Consider the following 9,628-nt stretch of genomic DNA (forward strand, 5'->3'; position numbering starts at 1 on the left):
TTTAAACTAAAGTTGAAAACACTTTGAAAATAAAATATATGTTTAGTATCTAAATTATTACTTTTATTCTATTTTGGTATCTAATTTTTTTTTCAAAACCATACTTAACATTTAATTTTAATTTTAATTTTATAATATTATAGATATTATAAGTTAATAATACTCTGTTGTTATCTCCAATTGAATTTAAAATTCAACCACACACCTCGATCATATGTTATCGATATTATATTTTATTATTTCAAAGAAACCATTACACGAAACAATAATTTTATTATGTTATTTTTATCAAAATTATTAACTATTCTGCAGTAGTCTTTTACTAAAAGATACATCACAATCAAGGAACGTTCTTACTTCAATTTTTAGATAAGAATAGGGATTGCTCGTAAAGGTTCTGCCATTTGAAGTGCGAGCCCGGACTTCTCTTCCATGTTTATTTCATCTGATAAGATTCCACTCTATAGTTTCCAATCAAAGGAGTTTTGAAAGAGACCCTAACATCAAATGCAACATCCTATTTGCCAAAGGTAGTCCTGGACATATTCGTCGTCCACCTCCGAACGGGATGAGTCCAAAATCATTACCTTTGACATCAATTTCAGACCCCAAAACTCTCTCCGGCATGAACCTATTCGGATCCTCCCAAATGCTTGGGTCCTTACCGATGGCCCAAACCAACCTTGTGAACCCTCTGGAATTTCGAAACCACAAAGGTCGACATCAGAGCCGGCTCGACGAGGGAGTAATAGTGGGACAGTCGGGTGCATTCGAAAGGTTTCCTTTATGATTGCTTGCAGATATGGTAAACGATGTATGCCATATTCCTCGATTGGATTTCCTTTACCGATCGCTTGTTCTAACTCTTTCTTAGCTTTAAGTAAAACTTGTGGGTTGCGAAGTAATTCTGTCATTGCCCATTCTAATGTGCTTGACGTTGTATCAGTTCCAGCAACAAATAAAACCTGACATGTAGCATGATTAATCCAAAGATCCAACATTTATCTAAACAAATGGAAAGATAAAAAGATTACCAATAACAAATGTGAGACATGCGTTTTATTAAACTCCTCGAATCCGCCTTCAAGAATGTCAAGTAGAAATAAATGCTCGAGATTTTCTTGCTTGCAGCCTTTCATCGAGCATTTTATCGAAAAGATTAAGCATTTTCTCGAAATGAACAGTCATCCGACCACGTGTACCTTGAGTATCAATCTTGTGAATGTTGAAAAGTTAATAATGGTGGCCAACAATTTTGTTGCAAAATTGTTGAAAATCCAAAACTTTCGGTGGTTTATTAGTTTTCAACAGCCACCAAACTTTCGGTGACAACAATGGTTGAAAATGAAATGGTAAAATTATAAAATTTAGTTACTAAATTTTAGGGTATTTACAAGATTAGTCCTTAAGCTTCAACTATAAATACCCTAACCCATTTAACTTCAAAACCATCCCAAATCATTCTAGCTTTCTCCCAATATTAGAGAATTTAGAGAGTTTTCTTGAGAGTTGTTTTCTCCTTTTTATCAAGAGAGAATTATCATTGTTTTCTCTTTGATAGATCGAGAGAGGTTGTAATTCCTATTTTCTCATAGTGAAATTCTTCTACCGTTTCCCGTGGTTTTTACCCTATATTATTTAGGGATTTTCCACGTAAAATTTGTGTCTTATTTATCTCTATTTTTTATTTTCTCAAATTATCAGTTGCGATTTTGCTCTATCCGATAGCCGTATTCCGTAACAATTGGTATTTGAGCCAGATTAGAGTGTGTAATATCTACTTATTGTCTTTGTGGTTGCCACCAAAAGGTGGATCCTCCAACATAAGAAAGTAAGAATGTATTACCCATTCTTTGAAGGTTCCAGAGAACTATTCACGATAGTGAAATAATGAGAGCTATCCGTAATAGAAGCTATGACAATATAATTTGATATTGAAAAATTCAATGGGAGAAATTTCTCATTGTGAAAATTGAAGATGAAGGCTATCCTGAGGAAAGACGGTTGTCTAGCAGCTATCAGTGAAAGGACGGTATATTTCACAGATGATAACAAATGGATCGAAATGGACGGAAATGCTATGACAAACTTTCATCTAGCATTAGCAGATGAAGTATTGTCAAGCATCGAGGAGAAGAAGACAACTAAGGAGATATAAGATCATCTCACCAAATTGTAGGAGGCCACATCATTGCACAATAAAATTTTCCTTAAGAGGAAATTATACACTCTCCGGATGCCAGAATCTACTTCAATGACGGAGCACTTAAACACGCTGAATACTTTATTTTATCAGCTTACATCCCTAAGATGTACAATAAGAGAACAAGAACATGTTGAACTTCTACTTCAAAGTATACCTGATTCATATGATCAACTCATCATCAACTTGACAAACAATAATGTCATCAGTCTAGTCTTCGATGACATTGTAGCTGCTGTTCTACAAGAAGCAAATCGGCGCAAGAATAAGGAAGACATACAAGTAAATCTGCAACAAGCAGAATCATTGACAACGATGAGAGGGAGATCAACAGAACGTGGCCAAAGCAGCAGTCATAAACATGGTAGATCAAAGTCGAGAAGCAAGAAGAATTTAAAGTGCTACAACTGTAGAAAGAATGGTCACTTGAAGAAGGATTGTTGGAGTCTAAATAAAAACTCCAATCCACAAGGCAATACTGCAAACACTTTAGATGATGGAGATGCTCTATGCTGTGAAGCGTCAACCACCGTGGAAGGTAGAAAGAGATATACAGATATATGGCTCATTAATTCGGGAGCAACATATCACATGACCTCAAGAAGAGAATGATTCCATCATTATGAACCTGTCTCAAGAGGATCTGTGTATAGTTGCAATGATCATGCCTTAGAGATCGTTGGCATGAGAACCATCAAATTGAAGATGTATGATGAAACAATTAAAGTTGTTCGAGATGTGTGGCACGTGAAAGGCTTGAAGAAAAATTTATTATCCTATGGATTGTTGGATAATAATGCATGCAAGATTGAAACACGGAAAGGAATCATGAAGGTATTCTGTGGAGCGCTTGTGGTGTTGAAAGGAGAAAAGATAGCAGCAAACTTGTACATGCTGAAATGAGAGGCTTTGGTAGAAGCAGAGCCTCTGTTGCCTCATGTAGTTCAGATTCTGCAATGCTATGGCATCAGAAACTTGGACACATATCAGAACAAGGAATGAAAGTCCTTGTGGAGCAAAAGCTACTTCCAGACTTAACAAATGTATCACTTACTTTGTGTAAGCATTGCAGTACCGGTTGAAATTCAACACATCAAATTCTAGAAGCAAAAGTGTTATAGAATTGGTTCACTCTGACGTATGACAAGCACCAGTTACATCCCTAGGCGTAGCAAAATATTTTGTCTCATTTATAGATGACTACTCCAGGAGATGTTGGGTGTACCCTATTAAGAAGAAGTTAGATGTGTTTTCAACTTTAAAAAAACTTCAAAGCGCGAGTGGAACTTGATTCTGGAAATAAGATCAAGTGTTTCGGAATAGATAATGGAGGATAATACACAAGTGAAAGATTTAATGACTTTTGTAGGAAAGAATGCATCAAAAGATAGTTCACAGTGGCGAACACTTCTCAACAAAATAGAGTGGTAGATTAGATGAACAGAACCTTGTTAGAAAGAACAAGAGAAATATTGAGGGATGCAGGCCTAGAAAAATCATTCTGGACAGAAGCAATCAATATCGCCTGTTATTTGGTGAATCGAGCTCCATCAACTGAAATAGAGCTGAAGACAACAATGAATATGTGAATTGGTAAACCAACTGATTATTCAAACCTCCATGTATTTGGAAGTATTGTGTAAGTGATGTACAACTCCCAAGAAATTTCAAACCTGGATCCAAAATCCAGGAAATGCAAATTCTTGGGGTATGCTGATGGAGTAAAGGGGTATCGCTTATGGGATCCCACTGCCCGCAAAGTGATCATCAGCAGGGATGTTATATTTGTAGAAGATAAACTACAAAGAAAAGAAGACGATGATATCGCTGAAAAGTCAGAGACTACACAGATACATGTGGAAAAGGAGTTTGAACAAGGAGATTCTTTTGAAGCAAAACCAGCACATGATGAACAAGAACCAGAGAGTTCTGAATCTCCAACAACTCGTCAATCAGATCATGTAAGAATACATCCCAATTGGCACTCAGATTATGTTATAGAAGGTAATATTGCATATTGTCTTTTAACAGAGGACGGTGAGCCATCAACATACCAAGAGGCAATCAACAACTCAGATGCTTTACTGTGGATGATGGCGATGCAAGAAGAAATTGAAGCCATTCATAAAAATAATAAATAGGACCTTGTGCCACTACCACAAGGAAGGAAGCCAATTGGTAACAAATGGGTCTTCAAAACCAAGCAAAATGGTGACTATCAAGTTGAGAGGTATCGTGCAAGACTGGTGGTCAAAGGACATACTCAAAAAGAAGGTACTAATTTCAATAAAATCTTTTCTCCTGTGGTTCGACTAACAACAGTTCGAGTAGTTTTGGCAATGTGTGCTACATTGAACTTATTACTAGAGTGGCTAGATGTTAAAACAACTTTTCTTCATGGAAATCTTGAAGAAGAGATTTATATGCTCTAGCCTGAAGGTTTTGAAGAAGAAGAAAAAAAGAACTTGGTTTGCAGGTTGAAAAAATCTATGTATGGTCTAAAGCAGGCGCCGAGGTGTTGGTATAAGAGATTTGATTCCTTTATTATGTGTCTTGGATACAACAGACTTAATACAAACCCTTGTGCTTATTTCAAGAGGTTTGGTGATAATGATTTTGTTATATTGTTGTTGTATGTGGATGACATGTTGGTTGCAGGACCCAACAAAGATCAATTGACGAATTGATGGCACAACTGGCTAGGGAATTTGAAATGAACGACTTGGGATCAGCAAACAAGATTCTAGGTATATAAATTCACCGATACAAAAGTAATAGGAATGTTTGGCTTTCACAAAAGAATTACTTGAAGAAGATCTTGTCAAGATTCAATATGCAAGATTGTAAGCCAATTTCTACCCCTCTTCCAATTAACTTCAAATTATCCTCCAGTATGAGTCCTAGCAGTGAAGAAGAGAGGATGAATACGTCTCGAGTACCGTATGCATCGATAGTGGGAAGTTTAATGTTCGCTATGATATGCACAAGACTAGACATTGCACAAGCAGTGGGAGTGGTTAGTCGGTACATGGTGAATCCAGGAAAAGAGCATTAGAATACAGTAAAGAGGATCCTGAGATACATCAAAGGGACCTCAAATGTTGCATTATGTTACGGATGATCAAACTTACTTATCAATGGGTATGTCGATTCTGACTGTGCAGGGGATTTGGATAAAAGCAAATCTACTACAGGATATGTGTTCAAAGTTACTGGTGGAGCTGTAAGCTGGGTTTCAAAATTGCAATCAGTTGTGGCTACATCCACAACAGAAGCAGAATATGTAGCAACTACACAAGCCAGTAAAGAAGCAGTTTGGTTGAAGATGCTATTGGAGGAGCTTGAGCACAATTAAGTGTATGTCTCTCTGTTTTGTGACAGTCAAATCACCTTGCATTTAGTAAGGAATCCAACATTTCATTCAAGAACAAAGCACATACAAGTTTAGTACCATTTCATTCGTGAAAATGTGGAAGAATGGATGGTAGATTTGCAGAAGATCCATACCAAAGACAGCATAACAAATTTCATGACGAAGGCGATCAATGCTGATAAATTTACCTGGTGTCAATCCTCTTGTGGCCTGTCAGAAACGTAAGCAACATAAAGGTACAAGGTAGAAAGAATGATGTGAAGATATGATTGTTCCAATCAAATCTTCAAGTGTGAGATTGTTGAAAAGTTAATAATGGTGGCCAACAATTTTGTTGCAAAATTGTTGAAAATCCAAAACTTTCGGTGGCAGCAATAGTTGAAACTAAAATGGTAAAATTACAAACTTTAGTCACTAAACTTTAGGATATTTATAAGATTAGTCCTTAAGCTTCAACTATAAATACCCTAACCCATTTAACTTCAAAACCATCCCAAATCATTCTAGCTTTCTCCCAATACTAGAGAGTTTTCTTGAGAGTTATTTTCTCCTTTTTATCAAGAGAGAATTATCATTGTTTTCTCCTTGGTAGATCGAGAGAGGTTGTAATTCCTATTTTCTCATAGTAAAATTCTTCTACCGTTGCCCGTGGTTTTTATCCTATATTATTTAGGGGTTTTCCACGTAAAATTTGTGTATTCTTTATCTCTATTTTTTATTTTCTCAAATTATCAGTTGCGATTTTTCTATATCCGATAGTCGTATTTCGCAACAGTGAAGGAAAGGAAAATAATCAGCCAAATTAGGCTTCCATGCGTCTATCATGACCCCCTAACTGTTTCCATGAACTCTTGAGCAATAGATGAGTTTGGATCAACCAAATCCTTAGAGAATATAGGGTTGGACAATAAATTAATCGTAGTATCAGAAACAACTTGGCCTATGTTAACGACCAAGCTGATTCACCAGCTTCCCTACCTCAGTGCATTCCTCTTTGAAAGACTTGGCCTTGATTATCAATCTTGTGAAGGAAAGGAAAATAATCAGCCAAATTAGGCTTCCTTGCGTCTATCATGATCCCCTTAACTGTTTTCCTGAACTGTTGAAAACATTTTGATGTTTCGATATAACAAATTAAGTATAAATGAATTTTAAGATTTTACAAATTATTTTCTAAGTATATTTGATTTAATTACTCGAATATCAAAATATTACTCCAAGTCTTTCAAAGATCAAATTCAATCCTTACTAAAGTGTAAAATTATTTTTTAATCTTAAAATATTTTTGAAACAATTTTCACAAAGTATTTCGAACAAAAAATAAGCCTAAAATCAATTTTTAAAAAGAGTGTATCGATGTACCAATCCATGCATCGATGCACCATTGAATAAATTGAACATCGAATGCATTTTATGCATCGATGCACAAGCCATGTATCGATGCACAAGCCATGCATCGATGCACTCAGGCTATTTTGAAACATCGAATGCACTTCATGCATCGTTGCACTCTTAGTGCACCGATGCACTAAGGGTCCAACAGTCGAAATATTTGAATTGTACATATAGTGTACCGATGCACTAGCCTTATGCATCAATGCACCTGACGCCCCCAACTATTTTATTAATTGTTTTCACACTTAAACGGTTCCATTAACTCCACTAATCATCCCCAACGTTCAAAATCAATTGAAGGAGTATTTAAACAAGCTTAGAAGCCGTTGATCAATACCAAGAAACAACAAGAATCAAGAATTAAGAGAGAATCAAAGAGAAAGCCTCAAACCTCAAGTTTGAGCATTGCAAGCCTATTTTTCATTCAATATTTATTTTGTTTTCAAGAACACTACTTGTATTAAATTATATTCATTTTTGAGTGTTCTTTTCTTTGTTTTATAATTGTGCAAACACATTTACCTTGTGAGGTTTTTCATTAAGTTTGCGAATTTGTAATATTCTCTTTGAGAAAGTGTGTTCTTAAGAATTGGGGTATATTCTTGAGGGAGTTGTAAGGTTATATCTTTGGCCTCAAAAGAAAGAAAAAATTAGTGAATTTGTTGGAAAATCCTTAGTGTGGATAGCTAAGATAGTGGACGTAGACTTTGGTTAAGAAAGTCGAACCACTATAAATCGTTGTGCAATTACTTTCAATTTTCTGTAAAAGCTTCCACCGAAATTTTAATTGCCAATTCACCACCTCTTGGCCGATTCCATCGATCGATTAACTCAACAGTTGGTATTAGAGCCTCACTCATTTGAAGGTTTAATCGCCTCTTGAGTTGATTCGGGAAGAATTACATCGATTATCAAGTCATCAATGACCTCTACTTCAAATGTCGACTCCGGTTTCGATTCGATGCTCGTCAACAAGCCTCCTTTCTTCAATGGAGCTAACTATGCCTATTGGAAGAATAAGATGATGTATTTCATTCAAGCAAGTGACATGGGAGCATGCAATATTGTAGAAGACGGATATATCAAGCCTCTCACTCATCCAAGATTGAGGAGTGAATGAGAGACAAGAATGTTCCAGCTCAACTCCAAAGTCATCTGTTGGAAATCCTTAAATTAAGGAGATTCTCTACCTTAGTTCTAGGAATTTCCTTGTAAATATTAGTCATAATCTAATTATTGATTTTTAGGGATAGGTTTATTATTAGAGATTATTTCCTTGTAAATATTAGAGATTATTTCATTTTTTATTTTTTTCTGCTATGTTAAAAAGGGTGTACTCCTATTCGAAGAAATAAGAGACTTTTTTTCTTCCTAAATTTGTTCATGGTATCGAGAGCCATAGGATTCATTCGATCCTACTCATTTGTCTCTCATCTCTCTTCCTAAACATTTTTTTCTTTTTTTCTTCTCTCATGGGTGATATAAATGAAACCCTCTCTAATTTCGGTTCAAATAGGCCATGGTGTAGCCACTGTAACCGGGTTAGACATACCAATGAGAAATGCTTTAAACTCCATGGTTATCCTAAAAAATATCATAAAGAAAACAAGGACACAATGATATCTACTACTGAAGAAGATGCCCAGGATGTTCGGCTCACCAAAACTCAACTTGAGGCTCTTCATAAACTTCTCGGGACTCCTACAACCATTGGATCACTAGCTATTCAAGGTACTGCCTTAAATACTACACATGAACCAATCTGGATACTAGATTCGGGTGCATCCAACCACATGACAGGTAATATAAGTTTGTTTCACACATATTTACCTTGTCATGATCACTCCCGAATTCGCATAGCTGATGGATCTTACTCCCCGGTGGCTGGAATTGGAACGATCAGACTTACTGAAAATTTTTCCATTGATAAAGTTTTATATGTTCCAAATCTTTCTTGTAATTTACTCTCAATTAGCAAGCTTACCAAGGATGAGAAAGTACTTGTTGAATTTTTTACTTTCGGTTGTGTGGTTCAGGAACAGGAATCGGGGAAGATGATTGGCACTACTAAAGTTGATGATGGCTTATATATTTGGAATAAAAAAAGTTCACAAGAAGGTATGACCTTATCTACATCGAAAGAAGAATCTATAATGCTATGGCACCGTAGACTAGGACACCCTAATTTTACGTACTTGAAAAAACTATTTCGTCTACTATTTCTAAATAAGAAAATAAGTTCCTTGAATTGTGAAGTTTGTCAACTGTCTAAACATACTCGTGTCCCTTATCCTTTGAAACCTTATGTTCAATCTCAACCTTTCTTTTTAATCCACAGTGATCTATGGGGAGACAGTCGAGTAAAAAATGTCATAGGGGCTAGGTGGTTCATAACATTCATTGATGACCACGCTAGAGATTGTTGGATCTATCTTCTCAAAGAAAAAACCGAAGTCTCTAGAGTCTTCCAAAGTTTTCATTCAATGATTCAAACTCAGTTCAATTCCAAAATTCATACCGTTAGAACTGATAATGGGAGAGAGTACTTCAATTCTATCCTAAGCCCTTATCTTTTTGAGCAAGGAATCATACATCAGAGTTCTTGTCCTGACACCCATCAATAAAATGGGGTTTTTGAGAGGAAAGACATGAACATT

General features: G+C 35.9%; 1 pseudogene; it reads right to left on the reverse strand.

Annotated features, from left to right (window-relative positions):
- Positions 1–365: 365 nt before the first annotated feature.
- Positions 366–6,520, reverse strand: LOC120191843 (annotated as a pseudogene).
- Positions 6,521–9,628: the final 3,108 nt, after the last annotated feature.

This window comes from Hibiscus syriacus, unplaced genomic scaffold (assembly GCF_006381635.1).
Source record: "Hibiscus syriacus cultivar Baekdansim isolate YM2019G1 unplaced genomic scaffold, ASM638163v2 tig00116971_pilon, whole genome shotgun sequence".
Lineage (NCBI taxonomy): Eukaryota > Viridiplantae > Streptophyta > Magnoliopsida > Malvales > Malvaceae > Hibiscus > Hibiscus syriacus.